Source organism: Bos javanicus, chromosome 28 (genome assembly GCF_032452875.1).
Source record: "Bos javanicus breed banteng chromosome 28, ARS-OSU_banteng_1.0, whole genome shotgun sequence".
Lineage (NCBI taxonomy): Eukaryota > Metazoa > Chordata > Mammalia > Artiodactyla > Bovidae > Bos > Bos javanicus.
In genome coordinates, this window is record NC_083895.1 from 28,675,447 (window position 1) to 28,692,991 (window position 17,545).

Consider the following 17,545-nt stretch of genomic DNA (forward strand, 5'->3'; position numbering starts at 1 on the left):
GTCATTTTGTTTATTTGTAGAAAACTCACAATTTGATTCTAAAATTTACATGTATATGTAAGGGACCTCAAAATGCTAAAAGTTTTGGGGAAAAAAAACAAAATTGAGGGATAACACTGTTTTAAAGCTCCTCTGGTAGGGCTTCTCTGGTGGCTCAGATGATAAAGAATCTTCCTATAATATGGGAGACTCAGGTTTGATCCCTGGGTCAGGAAAATCCCTGGAAAAGGAAATGGAAACCCATTCTGGTATTCTTGCCTGGGAAATCCCATGAACAGAGAAACCTGGCAGGCTACAGTCAATGGCATCACAAAGAGTCAGACACGACTGAGCAACTAACACTTTCCACCTCTGGTAACTACAAATCAGGTCTTTTTTTTTATGAGTTTGTTTGCTTGTTTGGTTGGTTTCTGAAGTATAATTGACGTATGGCACTATGTTAGGTCCTGATACACAACATAGTAATTCAGTACTTCTATACATTTCAAATGATCACTATAATAAATCTAGCTTCCATCTGACACAAAATATAGCAATTATTGACTATATTCCCCTCATCGTACATTTCATATCCATGATATTCATTTTGTAACTAAAAATTTATCATAATCTCCCTCACTTCTCACCTCTTCCATCCCTCTGCCCTTGGCAACCACTTGTTTGTTCTCTGTATCTATGACTATTTTGTTTAGCTATATTTTTTCATTTGTTTTGTTTTTCAGATTCCACGTATAAGTGAAATCATACAGGGTTTGTCTTTCTCTGTCTGACTTATTTCACTCAGGATAATACCCTCTTGGTCCATCTATATGGTCACAAATGGCAAGCTGTAAAATATCTTAAGGCAATTGTATTTTAAAGAGATCAAAAATTATTTTTAAAATGTCTTTAATATTTATTCACATTTCTGCATTTCCACCACTCTTGATTCCTCTATCCAAATTTCTACCTGGTATGTTTTTCTTCCTTGAACAATTTCCTTTGACGTTTCTTATAGAGGATGTTTGCTGATGATGAATTCTCCTAGCTGTCATTGAACCCAAAGGCTTAATTTTATTTTCATTTTCAAAAACAATTTTAATGGGTATTAAATTTTAGGTTGATAAGTTCTCTTTTAGTATTTAAAGACATTATTTAGTACCTTCTGGACTGAATAATGTCTCACAAGAAGTCTGTTACCATTTCTATGTTCCTCTATCTGTGTCTTTTTCTTGTAGCTGCTTTTAAATTTTTTATTTCATCACTGATTTCAGCAATTTTATTTGTGTCTTGGCATGGTTTTTTTATGTTTCTCTTGCTGTGGGTTCATTGGGCTTCTTGGCTCTGTGGATTTATAGTTTTCAGCAAATTTGGAAAGGTATTGGTCCTTACTTGTTCAAAAACACGTTTGTGTCCTTTTTATGCATGTGTGACATTGGATTGCTTATCACACAGTTTCGTGTATTTTTTCTGTTTCTGTCTCTCTGTGTGTGCTTCATTCTGGATCATTTTTATCCCTGTGTCTTCAAGTTTACTGTCTTTTCTTCTGCTATGTCTAATCCACGATGAATCCCACCCAATGCGTTTCCAGATATTGAAAATACAGTGTAATTCAGATACCGAATTTTTCATTTCTAAAAGTTCCATTTGAATGCTTTGTATATCTTCTATTTCTCTCTCCATCACAGTTATTTCTTCTCTTTTCTTGAACATATAGGGCATAGTTATAATAGTTGTTTTGACACCCTTGTTCACTAATTCAAGCATCACTCTCATTTCTGGCCTATTTCTAATGTTTGATTTTTCACCTAGAATGGATATTTTTCTGCTTCTTTGCATACCTGGCAGAATTATGGCCCCCAAGAGCACTCTATGCTCTAATGTAGAAAGCCACGGATGTATTACTTTATATAGAAAAAAAAGTAAGTTTACTAATCATTTGACCTTAGAATAAGAATACATTTGATTACCCAGGGTGAGCCCAACATAATCATGAATCCTTAAAGCAGAGGCAGAAGAGTAAGTCAGGGAAATTCAGAGCATGAGTAAAATTTGATGCATCATTGCTGATGTGTAGAAAGTATGGGTATCATGACAAGGAATGTGGGAAGCCTCAAGGAGCTCAGGGCAGCCCCTAGCTGACAACCAACATGGAAATGGGACCTCAGGCCTACAACCACAAGAGCTGAGGTTAAGCTGGGAAGATAATTCCAAGATCCAGAGAACTAGGCAAACTGGCATCTTGATCTCAGCCTTGGGAGACCATAGCCAGAGTACCCTGCTAAACTGTGCTGTGCCTGGACTTATGACCCATAGAAACTGTAACATGATAATTGGGTGTTGCTTGAAGCCATTAAGTTTATGGTTATTTGTTATGGCAGCAATAGAAAATTAATACATCTGGCTCAGTGTTAAAGAATCCGCCTGCCAATGCAGGAACCACAGGTTTGATCCCTGGATCAGGAAGACCCCCCTGGAAAAGGAAAGAGCTACCCACTCTAGTATTCTTGCCTGGGAAATCCCATGGACAGAGGAACCCGACAGGCTACAGTCCACAGAATCACAAAAGTGTCAGACACATCTTAGCGACTGAACAACAACAATTTTTGGTTGGATGCCAGACATTGTGAATTGTATTTTGTTGGATGCTATATATTTATGTGTTCCCATAGATATTCTTAGTTTTGTTCTGAAACACAAGTTATCTGAAAATAGTTGGATTCTTTCAAGGTTTGCTGTTTTATCTTTTTAAGGGCGATTTCAGAGCATACTTTGCTCTAGAGATAATTTAAGTCTATGATCCAGGACACGTTTCTCAGGACTCTAGCTGATGTCTCCTGTAATACAAGGTTTCCCTACTCTAACCGGGTGAACAAGAACAATCCCCAGCCCTGTCTGCACTCTGGAAGTTGCTCAGTCTGTTGCTCTCTAGTCATTTTTTACCCAGTGGTTTTCACATGTGCTCAGATGAGTTCTTAGCCAAAACCCCAAGACAACCCCTCTGCTATGCTCTGGAGCGCTTTCTTTCTTTGCAGCCCTCACCTCTCCAGCACTCTCCCCCACAAATTCTAGACACCTTGGTCTCCTCGAACTTCAATCTCTGTTTTCTCAACCCAGAGTGTAAGTTGAAGAAACTGAAGGGCTCACCGTGTTTGTTTCCCTTCTCTAAGCAATTACTGTCCTGCCCTGCCAGTTGTTCAACATCTATCATATCCTATATTTTGCCCAGATTTCTCGTTGTTTAAAATAGAAAGGTGAATTCAGTTCCTATTACCTTTATGGCTAGAAACAGAGTCTCTGGTGGAACGTTTTAAATATTGAAGCATGGATCCCATCTTGGGATGTCCTGGGGGCAGACCTGGGCATCTTTAAAAGCTCTCTTAGTGGTTCTAATGTGCAGCCAGGGTTGAGAGCCACTGACCTGGAAGAACTGGAAAGTGAAACCAGCTGCCCTGACTGCAAGGGTTCTTTCCACCCCGTGGCACTTCCATGACTTTCTCCTCTGATATCAGAGTTTAGGCTGCCTTATGCTGGGTTCTGTGGAGGTGCGACTGACCCATGGGCCAGGATGCCCTAGACAGGGTGGGGCTCAGTTTGCAACTTTCCAGTGACCCTACTGAAGGGCTGTGGGCTGAGGGGCCCCTTCTCACCTTCTCCTCAGATCAGAGCCCCTCCTGATACTCAACTTCCATTTCTGCTCCTGCTTGAAGCTGCTGATAAAAACACCACTGGCCTCTTGAACACCCTGCTCACTCCCTAAAGATGGGGAGGTGTCAGTTGCTATGGAGATGGCACAACTGGTGCTATTTGGTAGGGGCAGGTGGGCAAGGAGAATGGCTTCCCTGGGTCCTCCATTCCCCTCACATCTTGGACCAGGGAGTCTGCATGTGATAGAAGAGGGGAGAGGTCTCAGGAGAAAGTCATAGAACTGGAAGGAATCCTTAGAGACTCTTTGACCAGTACTTTCATTGTGTTGATGGAAAAACAAGCCCAGAGAAGCAAAGGGACTATCCCAAGATCATTCAGAGACCATGGAGGGGAGGGGGGAGCTGGAGCTGAGAGGGGGCACATGGATAGCCAAGTGCCTTAACTACCTGTCTACCTCTCCTAGGAGCAGGGGCTTGTGAAGGGACCAGGCAGTGTTAAGTGACCTGCCCAGGATTCCTCAGCAGGCTGAAGCAGGTCAGAGAGCTCCGCTGTACGCGCTACTGCTCTGGAAGGTTGAAGGGCTGCTCCATCCTGGCTCACCCTCCCTTTCAGGGACCTTGATTGAGCCATGTGGTTCCCTTGGAAACAGAGCCGCTTGTCTCCTGGGGTCAGCAGCACTTAATCTGCAGTTACTGCAATCTTGATGTTAGTGGGGGAAGGGACCCCAAACTCTCTCCACATTCCCACACCACCCTCCACACCGCGGCTTCATGAAGGTACACACACTTTCCATCCTCATTCTCACATGCAGGTTCCCCACATGTGGAATACATGTGTGTGTGTGTGTGCGCGCACACACACACACACACACACACGCACACACACACTTTCTTCCAATCTCAGAGACCTTTTAATGACTCTGTTTTCTAACCCCCAACTGAAAAGGAACAATCATGTTCCTACCAGTTACCCTCCCCTTGTGCCCCAAGGTTGCCCAAGAAGTAGAATTGAAACACACTTTCCTTTCATATGCTATCTCCACACAGCAGTACAATCAGATTAGGATCAGGACGGGGGAAACAGCCCAGATGATTCATTTTCCTTGCCCCTCCACCTCCTGAAAGATTCCAATGTCTGCCAGGAAAGTCCAGGCTATGTTGGGGCATTACTTAGGACACAATGAAGTTTTTAAAAGTCTAAACTATAATTCATCAGCATATACTGTGCTCCTGGTAGAGTCCTTTGAGAGCTGGCTTCCTATCTAATCTCTACCGTGGCTCCCTAGCACCCTGGTGCTCAATATGAGTGTGCTGAATAAAGCTATCCTGGACTTCAGGAAGGCAGAGATGAAAACTTTCTGAGCAAAGATAGATATGGTCCCATACCCTGTGCCCTGATTCTGACCTGTGAAAACAATTGACTTCAAGGAAGAAAAGGAGAGGCATCTAAAGTGTCAACTAAAGTTTACCAGGGACCCAGGCAGAGGATGGAAGAAGAAACAGACCACAGCAGAAAACAAAAAGTGTGAAATGAACCTGCAGTTCAGAGGATAGGGTCTGAATGAAGATAAACCGGGGGAAAAAAGAATCTCACCCAAACAACAGAGGCAAACAACCCAAATGCAACAATGGGACTTGTAAGCACTGAAAAGTCTGGGTGGTACGGAGTTAAAGCAGGATGGAGAAAGAAGGATCCTTGAGTCTTGTCTGGTGTCCTTCTCCAGCAAGAAGAATGATCAGGAGCCTGGCAAAGGCGCTGCTGGTGAACACCTGCAGAGCTATGTGATCAAATCCCTAAGGGCAAGGACATTTATTTAAAATTTTGGTAGATATTATTAAACTATCCTTTGCAAACAGATTGCAGCAACGTACACTTCTACCAGCTACATATGTGAGTGCCCGTTTCTCCATGTCCTTGCTGGCACTGGGTTTCATCAAATTTTAATTTTTGCTAATTTATTAATATACAGATTTAACCTTGTTTTGCATTAATGGTGAGAGATTAAGCACATTTTCATATGTTTACTGGCCTTTTGTATTTCTTGTTTCTATAAACTGCCTGTTTAAATCCTCTACTCATTTTTCTCTTTTTATTATTGATTTTTAAGACCTGTTTGTATGACAGAAAAATTAGTCTTTTCATATTTGTGGGAAACATTACTGTAATTGACTTTTACTTTGGAGGTCTACCATAGATATGCTTTTAAATGTTTATATGGGCAAGGAAAAGGATTTTTTTCTTTATAGTTTCCAGGTAACTAACTGCTTTAGACAAATTTGCCTTCTGGTATGCTCTAGTTATCTTTGAAATTTCTGGAAGAACCAACAGATATGTTTGTAGAAGCTGAAACAGCAACCCTTGAAAAATCATGGGAAACTAATGAGGGGTAAAAGGAGATCAATATATGTCCAAGTTTTCCAAGGAAGAGAGAGAGATTCCAGAAATGTAGACAAATTAATGTTATGCTAGTTCTAAGTAAAATTGTAGAAATGATCATTAAGCACATAGTTTGTGGTTCAATTATCAAAGGGTATGTGGTCATCGGGGGCTGGTCTGGGTTCCCCAGGAGGTCATGACAAACATGCTCAGTCCCCATTTTTTGTCAGGGTCCTGGAGAGATGAATCGGAAGATTGCTGTAGACCTAAAACTTCTGGGTAAGCATTTGATAAAGTCTCTCAAGACTTTCCTGTGGAGAGGATGTGAGCCAGATCCATAGCTGGTTCAACAGCTATGTCCAAAGAGACTAATTAATTAATCAATATCAAATTGGAGGGCTCTCTAGAGGCTACAGTGCTTTCTCTGAACTTGACCATGTCTTGTTTAATGCTTTTATCAGTGGTTTGGATAAAGGCACAGAAGGCCACTTATTAGATTTACAGAGGACTCAGGCTGGGAGAGAAAGCTAATACAATGAGATGTTGGAATCAAGATACAAAAAGATATTGCTAGCTTGAAAAAGGTTAAGAGGGGTAAAAGTAAAACGTGATTTTTTTTTTTTTTTTTGGTGGGTAGGGGGTTGTTGTGAATAATTAGAGCTTAGAAGAGATATGGGTAAAAACAGTAGTTCATGTGGGAAAAGACAAGCAAATTCCAGACGTGTCTGGTTGTGGAAGACAAGCCTTAGGACCCTGCAGGGACTGGTTGTATTGCCAGTCACGGTGCTGCCCTCATGGTGGGGAATGGTTCTAAGATCAGGATGCTCACCTGGAGAAAATCCAAGAGGACAAGCTACCAATACTGACCATGGCAGGGCTGTCCTGAGAACAGAGAGCAGATGGATGCTTTTTGGCTCCAGTTGGCTGAATGAGATCCGGCTGGTACATTGACAAGGAGGAAAACTGAGGTTCAAAGAGAAGAATTATCTAAACAGCAGACAGCCCAGAAATCAGAGATCCATGCTGGGGCTGGGAGTCCCAGGGGCAAGGTAGGAACAGATCACTTTGCTATAGGTTTGGATTCTACCAAAGTTCAAAGTCACCTTCAAATGCAAATACGGCTTCAAGATAAGCCCCAGTACCCATCCCTGCCAGCTTGCTACCCTAAACCCTCTACTAGGTAGAAATCCTAGATCCTCACTGTGCTTCTTAGATATATCTCTCCTCCTTATCCCAGTCTTTGTTATTGTTCAGTCGCTAAGGCATGTCTGACTCTTTGTGACCCCAGGCTTTCACTATCTCCCGGAGTTAGCTCAAATTCATGACCATTGAGTCAGTGATGATATCCAACCATCTCATGCTCTGTTGCCCCCTTCTCCTCCTGCCCTCAATCTTTCCCAGCATCTGGGACTTTTCCAATAAGTTGACTCTTTGCATCAGGTGGCCAAAGTATTGGAGCTTTAGCTTCAGTCCTTCCAATGAATATTCAGGGTTGATTTCCTTTAGGATTGACTGGTTTGATCTCCTTGCAGTCCAATGGACTCTTAAGAATCTTCTCCAGCACCACAGTTCAAAAGCATCAATTCTTCAGCACTTAGTCTTCTTTATGGTCCAACTCTCACATCTATACGTGACTACTGGAAAACACAGAGCTTTGATTATATGGACCTTTGTAGGCAGAGTGATGTCTCTGCTTTCTAATATGCTGTCTAGGTTTGTCATTGCTTTCCTTCCAAGTCTTGGGAGTTCCCAAAACATTTGGGGGCCTGATACTAGCTCAGTCACAGAATAGAGGCTCCTAGCAACCAATACGGGAGAAGGCAATGGCACCCCACTCCAGTACTCTTGCCTGAAAAATCCCATGGACTGAGGAGCCTGGTAGGCTGCAGTCCATGGGGTCGCTAAGAGTTGGACACAACTACGCGACTTCCCTTTCACTTTTCACTTTCATGCATTGGAGAAGGAAATGGCAACCCACTCCAGTATTCTTGCCTGGAGAATCCCAGGGATGGGGGAGCCTGGTGGGCTGCCGTCTATGGGGTCAAACAGAGTTGGACACGACTGATGCGACTTAGCAGCAGCAGTAGCAGCAGCAGCACCCAATACCTGGTCCCATTTTCAGGAAACTTCTGAATTCCTTAAAGGGGAACAGGACCCAGAACCTCCCTGAGCAGAGACTGTATTGGCGAGGCCTTGGGGTGAGACTGGCTGGGAGGGGAACTGACTTCTAAAACAACGAAATCTTCTCTCCTTTCAGGTACCCCCTTTCTGTGGCTAGGGGCTACTCACATCATATGAAATGCTCAGGGTCACAGAAAAAATTGCATCACAACCTTCAGAGTTATCTGGCCACAGGAACAATAAACCACAGATCCCCTGAGTCACACCCAGGCACAGCTATTGTTCAGTCCACCATGCCAGCCTTGGAGCTCCTGAAACCGATTGTCCTTACAGATATGTTTGAAGACTTGATCAGCTAGGAAGGTCCCATTTCCCCAGCCAGCATTTAACACATTTAACCATTTCCCCAGCCTTGCGTTTAACACACCTGACACGCACCACTTCCAGTCACTTCCGGCCACGCAGTCACTTCCTGCCACACTCAGCAGCCCGGAGTGCCCTTTCAGTGGAGGGACAGCCCAGCGGCCGCATCTCCCACCATCATCTCCACACTCTGCTGGCATCTGCTTCCTGTTTCCTTCCCTCACTCCTATCCTCCCTCTCTGCCACTGTCCCTTCGGACCCACGTCTGCTCCCAGCTCTGAAGTCACTTCCCAGTGCCTCTGCCCCACCTGTGAGCTGGAGGAGGGTGCTGAGGATCTTACAGGTTCTTTTCTGACTCATTCATCTCAAGCTTTCAGAACCTCAGTTTTTTCTGTACAAAATGAAGATGACCTTTCAAATTTCTTTTGCATCCAGCATCTAATAGCTTAGCATCTTATACACTTCTGCAATTCCAAAATCCAAACAACAAATGGACTGTATGTATGAAGAGCCTACCAGATGCCAGTCTCTGTGTGTCGTTCAAACCTCTGGAAACACGTGGTAGTGTTTGCCCAAGGGGAGACTGAGCCAGTGCTGAAGGTTATGTAACTTGCCCAAGGTGAGCAAGCCGGCCCAGGGCGAGCCAGAACTGAAGCCAGGTGGTGGTGTGGCTCAGGGTACACACCCAGCTCCCATGTACCAGCATGGCTCATGCTGCCTGAAGATCCCAGAACTCTGGGCTTCCACATTATTCATGCCGATCAGGATTTGGGACCTAGAGAATCAAAGAAAATTCTTCAGCCCTGATGGCTCCAAGCTCAGAGGAGTGATGATGCCCCACACCGTCAGCCAAGGGAATCTCTGAGGATCTCCTCTAAAAGCCATTGTCCACCCTAATTTGTTCCAAGGACAGGATAACAGGAGATGGCCTTCCTCTGTAGTAGGAAGGATTCAGGTTAGGCAAGAAGGTATGTTAAAAAAAAATTTTGTTTTTCATTTTTGTTGAAGTTAAACAGTCAGTACTGATCGACTGTCCTGAGGACAGCCTTGTCCTTGATCGTCACCCTTCAGTCCAGCCCCCCAGAGGCTGCCATGTGTCATGCTTCTAAGTGCTCCTCCGTAGTTCTTTCATCTTTCCAAATGAAATGCTTTCACGGTTATTTCTTACTGATGTCAGCCATTTTTTATTGACTTGGACCAAGAATTTCTGACAGGATGTGGACAAGTGCCCCAGGTTCAGGAAGGGAGGTGGGGAAGAATGCCTTTTGCTAGAAGAGAGGGGTTGTGGGGCCAGACCTAGGAACAGGGGGTGACCCATTTGTATAATAGAGGGCCAACCAGGCTGAGGGGCAGTCTACGGCCGCACCCTCCAAACCTGAGGCAAACACGGTTCCAGGACTTAATGAGCACATCTCTCCTCTCAGCTCAGATAGAAAGCCAAACATTTTCCCACCCCCAGGTCTGCCTGGGATGCCTCCATTCTCCCACCCCCACCGGGAGCCCCCTTGCTGCTTCTTGGACCCCTGTCTAGATGCCACTTGTCCCTCAAACCCTAGCTCAGAGCCACCTCCTCCAGGAAGCCTTCTTGTCTTCCCTGGCCTTCCCTTTCCTTGAGTATCTGAGGCTGGGCCATTGGAACAGCATGGCTCATACCCCTCAGTTCTCCGCCAGATCAGGGGTTCATATCCCTGGTCTGACACCAAGGCACCAGGAAGCAGGAACCTGATGGCTCACTGGCATCCCCTGCCCTGAGCTCAGCCCCTGGCATAGGTGAGGGCTCAGGACTCAGGGCTGTGATGATTACCACAGGTTCCCCTGGAGGCCCTGCATCAGGGAGGAAAGGGAGTCAACTAGATCTCAAGTGAGTCCCCAGCTCTGCTGCCTGAGGTTCTGGAAATAATAAAATGTCCACATCTCCTTTTACAATTACAAAGCACTCTTCCAACCACCCTGTGCATTATGCATTGACAACATTCCAACTTGAGGGATGAATTAAATGAGGCTCAGAAGTCCCACAGCTGGAGGGAGCAGAATGGGCCTGGAAGACCAGGTCTTCAGGCTCATTCCTCTGTCACGGGGCCCTGTCCAGCCAGTCCCAGCCCCCACACAGGAGCAGGGTTTGAGCAGAGGCTGCTCAGGGCAGCCACCAAATCATGCCAGGGAGGAGCCACCTGTCCTCAGACTGACGTGAGGCGAGGGGCCAGCTGCTCCCTCCCCATTCCCTCTGAGCATCAGGAGACCCTGCAGGGTCCCATAGTTCTCACAGCCACGCCCATGTCCCTGAGATCCAGGCTGTGCTCAGCTCACCTGTAGGAAACACTCTCGCAAGTTCCCACCTCTCAGGGTCACATCTGTAGATATATGGCTGTCTGGGGTGCTGGGCTCTGTCTAGGTCTGTGTCAAGACGCAGGTGTGGGCTCGCTAGTCTTCAGGCAGCCTTCTGCTAGCAGGTGGGGCCCTGTCGCCCTCTCAGGTACGTGTTTGGCCTGAGGTATCTGAGCACTGTGGACTACGGATTGTGGGCGGGGCCAGGTCTAACGGTCAGCGAGGGGGAGGAGCCCACACTACAGCCCCGCCCACTGCACGGGGCTTCCAGTGGCCCAAGGAGCTCCTAAATATGGCTGTCCCCAGCTTGCCACAGCTGCACACCTTCCCCAAGAGACCCTCCAAGAGCACCACGTAGGTCTGGCCCAGGCTCCTATAAAATGACTGCTTTTGCCCAGGGTCCCGGTGCAAGTGAGACCTGGTGTAGGTTCCAAGAGTGGAGTCTCAGTTTCCCCTCAGTCCTGTGGGGTTCCTGCAATTCAGCCCCACTGGTCTTCAAAGCCCAGTGCTCTGGGGGCTCCTCTTCCTGGTGCCAGACACCCCCGGCTGGGGAGCCTGATGTGGGGTTCAGAACCTTCACTCCTGTGGGAGAACCTCTGCACTGTAATTCTTCTCCAGTCCTTGGGTCACTCAAGTCTGTGGTATGGGATTTGATTATATCACGAGTCCACCGCTCCTGCCCATCTCATCCTGGCTCCTTCCTTACGTCTTCAGTTGTAGATCTTTTCTGGTAGATTCCAGTCTTTTGCATGGATGGTTGTTCTGCAGATAGTTGCGATTTTGATGTGCTAGTGAGAGGAGGTGCATTCAAGGTCTCCCTTCTTTGCATCTTGGCGGACAGACACCTGTTTTCAGTCAACCATCCAGATGCTTCCAATTAGCCATTGTGCACTGGGCATGCCAAACATCTGATGGCTCGAACTGCCCCATCCGCTTGGCTGAGGTACTGCCACCCTCAGCCTGTCATCTATCATTTTCTGTGACAAGAGCCTGGGTGGGGGCTCCTTTTGGGTGGGTCCCGTAGGCAGCAGGTTTGGGAGGGGGTTAGGCACCTGGCACACCCTTGCCTCCCTTCAGTCCTCCAGAGGAAGAACGCTCTGGTAATCTTGTGGCCCTTCCCCTGCCCTGCTCCCCCTCCAGGTCCGGCAGGGCGAGAACCATCTAGTGCTAGTTCCTGGCCAGTTCTCTGGAGGCACAGCCAGCACAGGCAGATGCTGGGAGCAGGCACATCCAGAACGTGAAGGAAAATCAATGTCCCATTTGTCCGAGGACTCAGACTTTCCACGTCATAGACATGAGCGTTTCGCCACCATCATACTTCCTTGTTCGGAAGGCAAACTGGAGGCCCGGGGAGGGAAAATCCATTTCCCTGTGACAGAGCCTGACAGTCCCCACCCGCATCCTGCGCAGCCCCGAGCTGCCTCTTGGCCCTGGGGAGGGTGTTCCTCACCCACCGCTGAGCCTGGAACATGAAGGGTAATTTCCTCCACCGTCTTTCCCTCCCCCACCCCCAGCAGCTCCAGACAAGCTTGGCAGCTGGAGTCCCAGGGAGCGGCTGAATCCATCACCGGGGTCAAAGACAGGGCCTGGGGTATGTGTTAAAACAAGAAAACCAATCAGAGCTGAAAATGAAAGGCAGTGGAGGTGTGAAGCGAGGATGGAGACTGCCAGACGGGATGCTTGGGTAGCTTGCAGCCCTGGGTGGCCGGGTGGTCGCTGCCCACACACCTGCCCCCAGTCAGTGTGGGCCCTCCTCAGTGACCTGCCGATCCAAGAAGTAAGCAGCCAGTGGAAACCATGGGCCTGCCTCTCTCAACCTAAAGAGCAGACCCCTAGTCCAGGGCTGAAGTGATAAGGGGGTGAGGGAGAAAGAATTTCTGTATGTATTAGCCTGTCAATCCTCAGGTACCTCTCAGAGTCGGTACCCAGATGTCCCCTATTGTGACACCCAGGCTGAGATAATCCCTGTTCATCAGGAGTGATCTGTATTCTCAGAGACAGACTCCACGTGGCCTCTAGATTCCAGACTCCAAAGCTCCCTCTCTGTCAAAGCTGGAGGTGGGTATTGTGGGGATAACTGGGTCCAGGGAACAGGTGGTGAATACCTACCAAGCGTGTGTCTCGGACCTGGTCCACATACCATTTCATTGAGTTCAGTGTCACAACTGTGAGAGAGATGGTATTTGTGTGCCCACAGACTGGAACTCCCAGTGCTCAAGTGATTGTCCAAGGTCACAGACCGTGGAGGGGCAGAGCAATGAGTGAGGAGCCGAGGGTCAATGAGAAGAGACTCTCCCTGCCAGGCACCCAGTCTCATCTGCACCATAATCACAGTCCAGGTCTTCCTGAGGGGCCAAGACCCTCCATGTTCAGTGCCTGGGGCAGGCCCAAGTACAGTGTCCGCTTAACAAATACGGACAGAGCACCTACTGTGTGCTGGGCACACAGCCATAGTGGAATCAACAGTGTCCTATCCCCATGGACATTACCACCCAGAAGAGTACAGAGCACTGAGTCCCCCCCCCCCTTAGTGTCCCCTCGTTACCTGTCCCCATGGTGGGACCCCACGTCAGGAGACCATGTCAGAGAAGTCCAGACCGTCAGCCCCAGGTCATCGGCCCCTGGCTGCCCATCAGGATGACCACTCATCCAAGCTCCCATTTTACAGAAGGAGCAGGTGGGATCCACTGCACACAAAGTGGGCAACTGAGAGGGCAGCCTCCTGAGGCCTCCTGCCACCACTCCCGACAGGGTCCCCTCACCTGTGAGGCAGCAGTGGGCCTTCTGTTGTTGGTGCCTAGCTGAGGGCTTAGGCTGCACAGGGAGAGAACTAAAGATGGGGGTGGGGAACATTAGGATGGGAGGCTAGTGCCCAGGGGCAGGCTATCAGCCTGGGTGGCACGGGGAACCCAGGAAACAGAGTGGATGGAGAGGCATGAGGAAAGCACATCATGCCGGGAGGCCAGCAAGGACAGGGCTGGACTGGGGCGGAACTTGGATGCTGGGCTGGGCCGGCAGGATGCCTGTCTTCAGGCTGGGGGCCAGGGGTGGGGGAGTTGTGGGTTCTGGGCCCTCAACCTCTCCCTGCTCAGATCTGCAGACAAGAGAGCAGAGCCAGGTGGCATGGTCAGGCTGACAAGGCGACTGCCTGCTCTCAGAGGAGGGGAGCAGTGGGCCCACGCTGAGCCCCCGCTTCCCTTCTGCCTGGCCACCTCTGCCCCCATCTCTCCAGCAAAGCCCGGGAGAGGATCGGCAGCCACTCTATTAATGCAAAAACGGGTGGCCCGCAGCTGCTGACACTGGGGTTAATTAAATCTATCTCCCCATCAATTCTCATTCAGCTACTATCGACGGCCATTAGACGGGTGATAGAGTGACAAGGAAACAGTAATAGACTTGTCTTAACCCTCACGCTGTGTGGAGAGGGGGCACCGGGCTTGGGTCTCCCAGGAGAGCCATCCTCCTGCTGTGGTTCCCAGCTCCCTCCCAGGTAGAGTTTGGCTCCTCAGAGGGGCTGTTCCCCTACCACCTGGCAGCCAGCCAGACGCACTTCGCTTTTTATTCATTTTGCAAATTTCTCCTGGGTTTCTCCTCTGCACCATCCCAACAGGTAGAGAAGACAATGACCAGACTTGGGCTGCCCCTTCTCTGCACTCAATCCAGCCTTTCCTCTGTTAAGTCGAGCCCAGCCAAGGCTGTCCCCTCTCAGAAGCTTCAGGCCAAGCCCAGCTCCATAGTCCTGGTGGTCCAGGTCACCCAGTCCCCTTGTGGTCAGCAAAATAATGTTCCTGCAAAGATGTCCACGTCTCAGTACCTGGGACTGTTACCTCACATGGCAAAAGGCACTTGGCAAATGAGATTAATTTTAGTATCTGAGGTGGAGAGACTATCCTATATTATCCCGGTGGGCCCAATGTAATCACAAGGGTCCTTACAAGGAAAAAGATTGGCAAGTCGGAGATGTGACAGTGGAGGCAGCATCAGAAACACGTGATATAAGAAAGGCTGCACAGTCAGTGCTGGCCTTGAAGTTAGAATGAATGTGGGAAGACCAGACAAGGCAAGGAAACGTATTCTCCTCTGAACCCAGCCCCAACACCTTCATGTTAGCCCAGACAGAATTACTACTAGACTTCTGACATCCAGGGTCATAAGAAAATTAATTTTTGTTTTAAATCACCAAGTTTGTGTCCATTTGGTACTGCAGAAGTAGGAAAGTAACAGCCCTTATCCCCATCCTCAGTTCTACCTACAGCTGCATTGTTGTTGCTCGGTCACTAAGTCATGTCTGACTCTGCAACCCCATGGACTGCAGCACTCCAGGCTTCCCTGTCCTTCACTGTCTCCCACAGTTTGCTCAGACTCATGTTCATTGAGTCGATGATGCCATCCAATCATCTCATCCTCTGTCGCACCCTTCTCCTCCTGCCCTCAGTCTTTCCTAGCATCTGGGTCTTTTCCAATGAGTCGCTTCTTTTCATCAGGTGGCCAAATATTGGAGCTTCAGCTTCAGCATCAGTCCTTCCAATGAATATTCAAGGTTGATTTCCTTTAGGATTGACTGGTTTGATCTCCTTGCAGTCCAAGGGACTCTCAAGAGTCTTCTCTAGCACCACAGTTCGAAAATATTGATTCTTCATTGCTCAGCCTTCTTTATGGTCCAACTCTCACATCCATATCTGACTACTAGAAAAACCATAGTTTTGACTATATGGACCTTTGTTGGCAAAGTGATGTCTCTGCTTTTTAACACATTGTCTAGGTTTGACATAACTTTCCTTCCAAGAAGCAAGCATCTTTTAAGTCACCCCAATTCACATCTCCCTGACTTCACACATGATGTTCCTTCCACCCAAGGAACTGCTTCTGGCTAGTTGACTAAGTCTTACTTTGAAATTCTACCCAGTACCTCCTCTGTGAAGCCTTCCCTGGCATCCCCTCTGCATGGATAGCCTCATACATCCTCGTGCCCCTGTTGTACTTGCACATTCCTCTCACTGAGTGCTGCTCAGTTTTGCATTCAGTGTGAAATTCATTAGCAGAGAGTTTTATCCATCTTCATAAGCCCTGACCCTCACACACATGACAGTTCAGTAAACATTTGTAAAATGACCACTGTAGGATGGCCTGGTCAGTTTTGTGCTGTGTACAGAAGCAATAGAGCAAGGTGGCTGAATATGAGTTCATGCCCATTTTACATCAAGTGAAAAACTCAGATATTAAACCTTAAATATCCATGCTGAAGTATTTAAAGGAAGTATACAAATATATATAATTTCTCTTTAAACACATCAAAAATAAGATGGAAATGTGTAGATAAGTGATAAAACAAGCGTAGTGAAATGTTACTAGTGTATCAATGTTCCCTGTAAAATTCCATCAGCTAGGCTATGTTTGAATTTTTTTCATTGGGGAAAAACATATACCTGTGATGATTAATTCTGTGTCAACTTGGCCAGGCTAAGGGATGCCAAGATAGCTGTTAAAACATTGTTTTTGGATGTATGCGTGAGGTTGTCTCTATAAGAGATTTAACACTTAAATAGGTAAACTGAGCAAAGATCTCCCTCATCAATGACTGTGGGCATCATTCAACCCCTTGGGGGCCTAAATAGGACAAAAAGGGCGGGGAAAGCTCTATATTGCTCTCCATTTGACCTGGGACATCCACCTTCTCTTTCTTAGGCCTTCAGCTCTGACCAGGACTAACACCATCAGCCCCCTGCTTCTCAGGGACTGAAGCTTGGGCTGCAGCTACACCATCAGCTTTTCCGAGTCTCCAGATGGCAGGTCATGGGACTCTTCAACCTCCATGCTCATGTGAGCCAATTCTTTATAATAAGGATCTATATCTATACATACCCCTTTGGTTCTGTCTCTCCTGAGAACCCAAAATACCCTAGAACTAGAAAGTCTAAGATCAAATCTTGGTTCAGCCACATCCCAACCGTATAAACTTAAGCAATTGCTTTACCCCTCTGGGCCTCAGTTTTCTCATAAAATGAAACAACAGCACCTTCTATTGTGTTAGTATGAGGACTCAATGAGTTAATGCATGTTTGAACATTCAGGAGCACACTAAGTGCCCAGTACATCTTAGTTATCATGCCCTCTCTTATAAGCCCCATATTTCCTTCCTTGCCACCCTAGAAGGGTCACCAAGAGGAAAGGCAGACACTCGGAAGTCTCTTGGTGGTCCAGGAAGAGTTTCAGTTGGGACTAGGGACAGAGGAGAGAGAAAAATATCTGCCGGTCAGCCTATTTTCAATCTGAATGAGGGGACTGAGTCTTCCCAAACTACACACCCAGCACATGCTGGACACTGCTGTTGCCACCTCCTTGGAGTTCTAGGCAGAGGGAACATCCCATCAAGATATAAAGGCATCAGAGGGGATTCTGGAAGTAGCAGTAGTCAGTAGAGGTAACCAGGACCCTGTTGAACAAAGCATCTGAATTTCTACTAGGGTTCTGTTTCTACCATGGGTTCTGTTGGGGAAAACCATGTTGTCATGTGTATGGAAGAGTTAACACTTGAAATATTGAGAACAGATGGGAGGGTGATGGGAATGGAAACCCAGAGACCATCAAGGTCAACTAGGACACTCTTGCAGCAATCCAGGGTAGACAGAGTGGTGGATGGAAGATCTATGTGTGACATCCACTTCCCAACCTACAAAAAGAATTCTTATTCTTAGCCTTGACCCCAAGTCTGGCGTTTCTGATTCCCACCTGC

General features: G+C 47.4%; 1 long non-coding RNA gene across 2 annotated transcripts in view; it reads right to left on the bottom strand.

The window, feature by feature from the left end:
* LOC133240685 (uncharacterized) overlaps nucleotides 1-11,469 on the bottom strand; it is a 34,174-nt gene extending 22,705 nt beyond the window's left edge. Inside the window, exon 1 of one of the 2 annotated variants that reach the window (XR_009734299.1) lies at nucleotides 10,795-11,469. This is a non-coding gene — a long non-coding RNA (uncharacterized LOC133240685). The remainder of the gene's footprint in view (nucleotides 1-10,794) is intronic. The other variant, XR_009734298.1, reaches the window with a different exon arrangement.
* Between the last annotated feature and the right edge of the window lie 6,076 nt (nucleotides 11,470-17,545).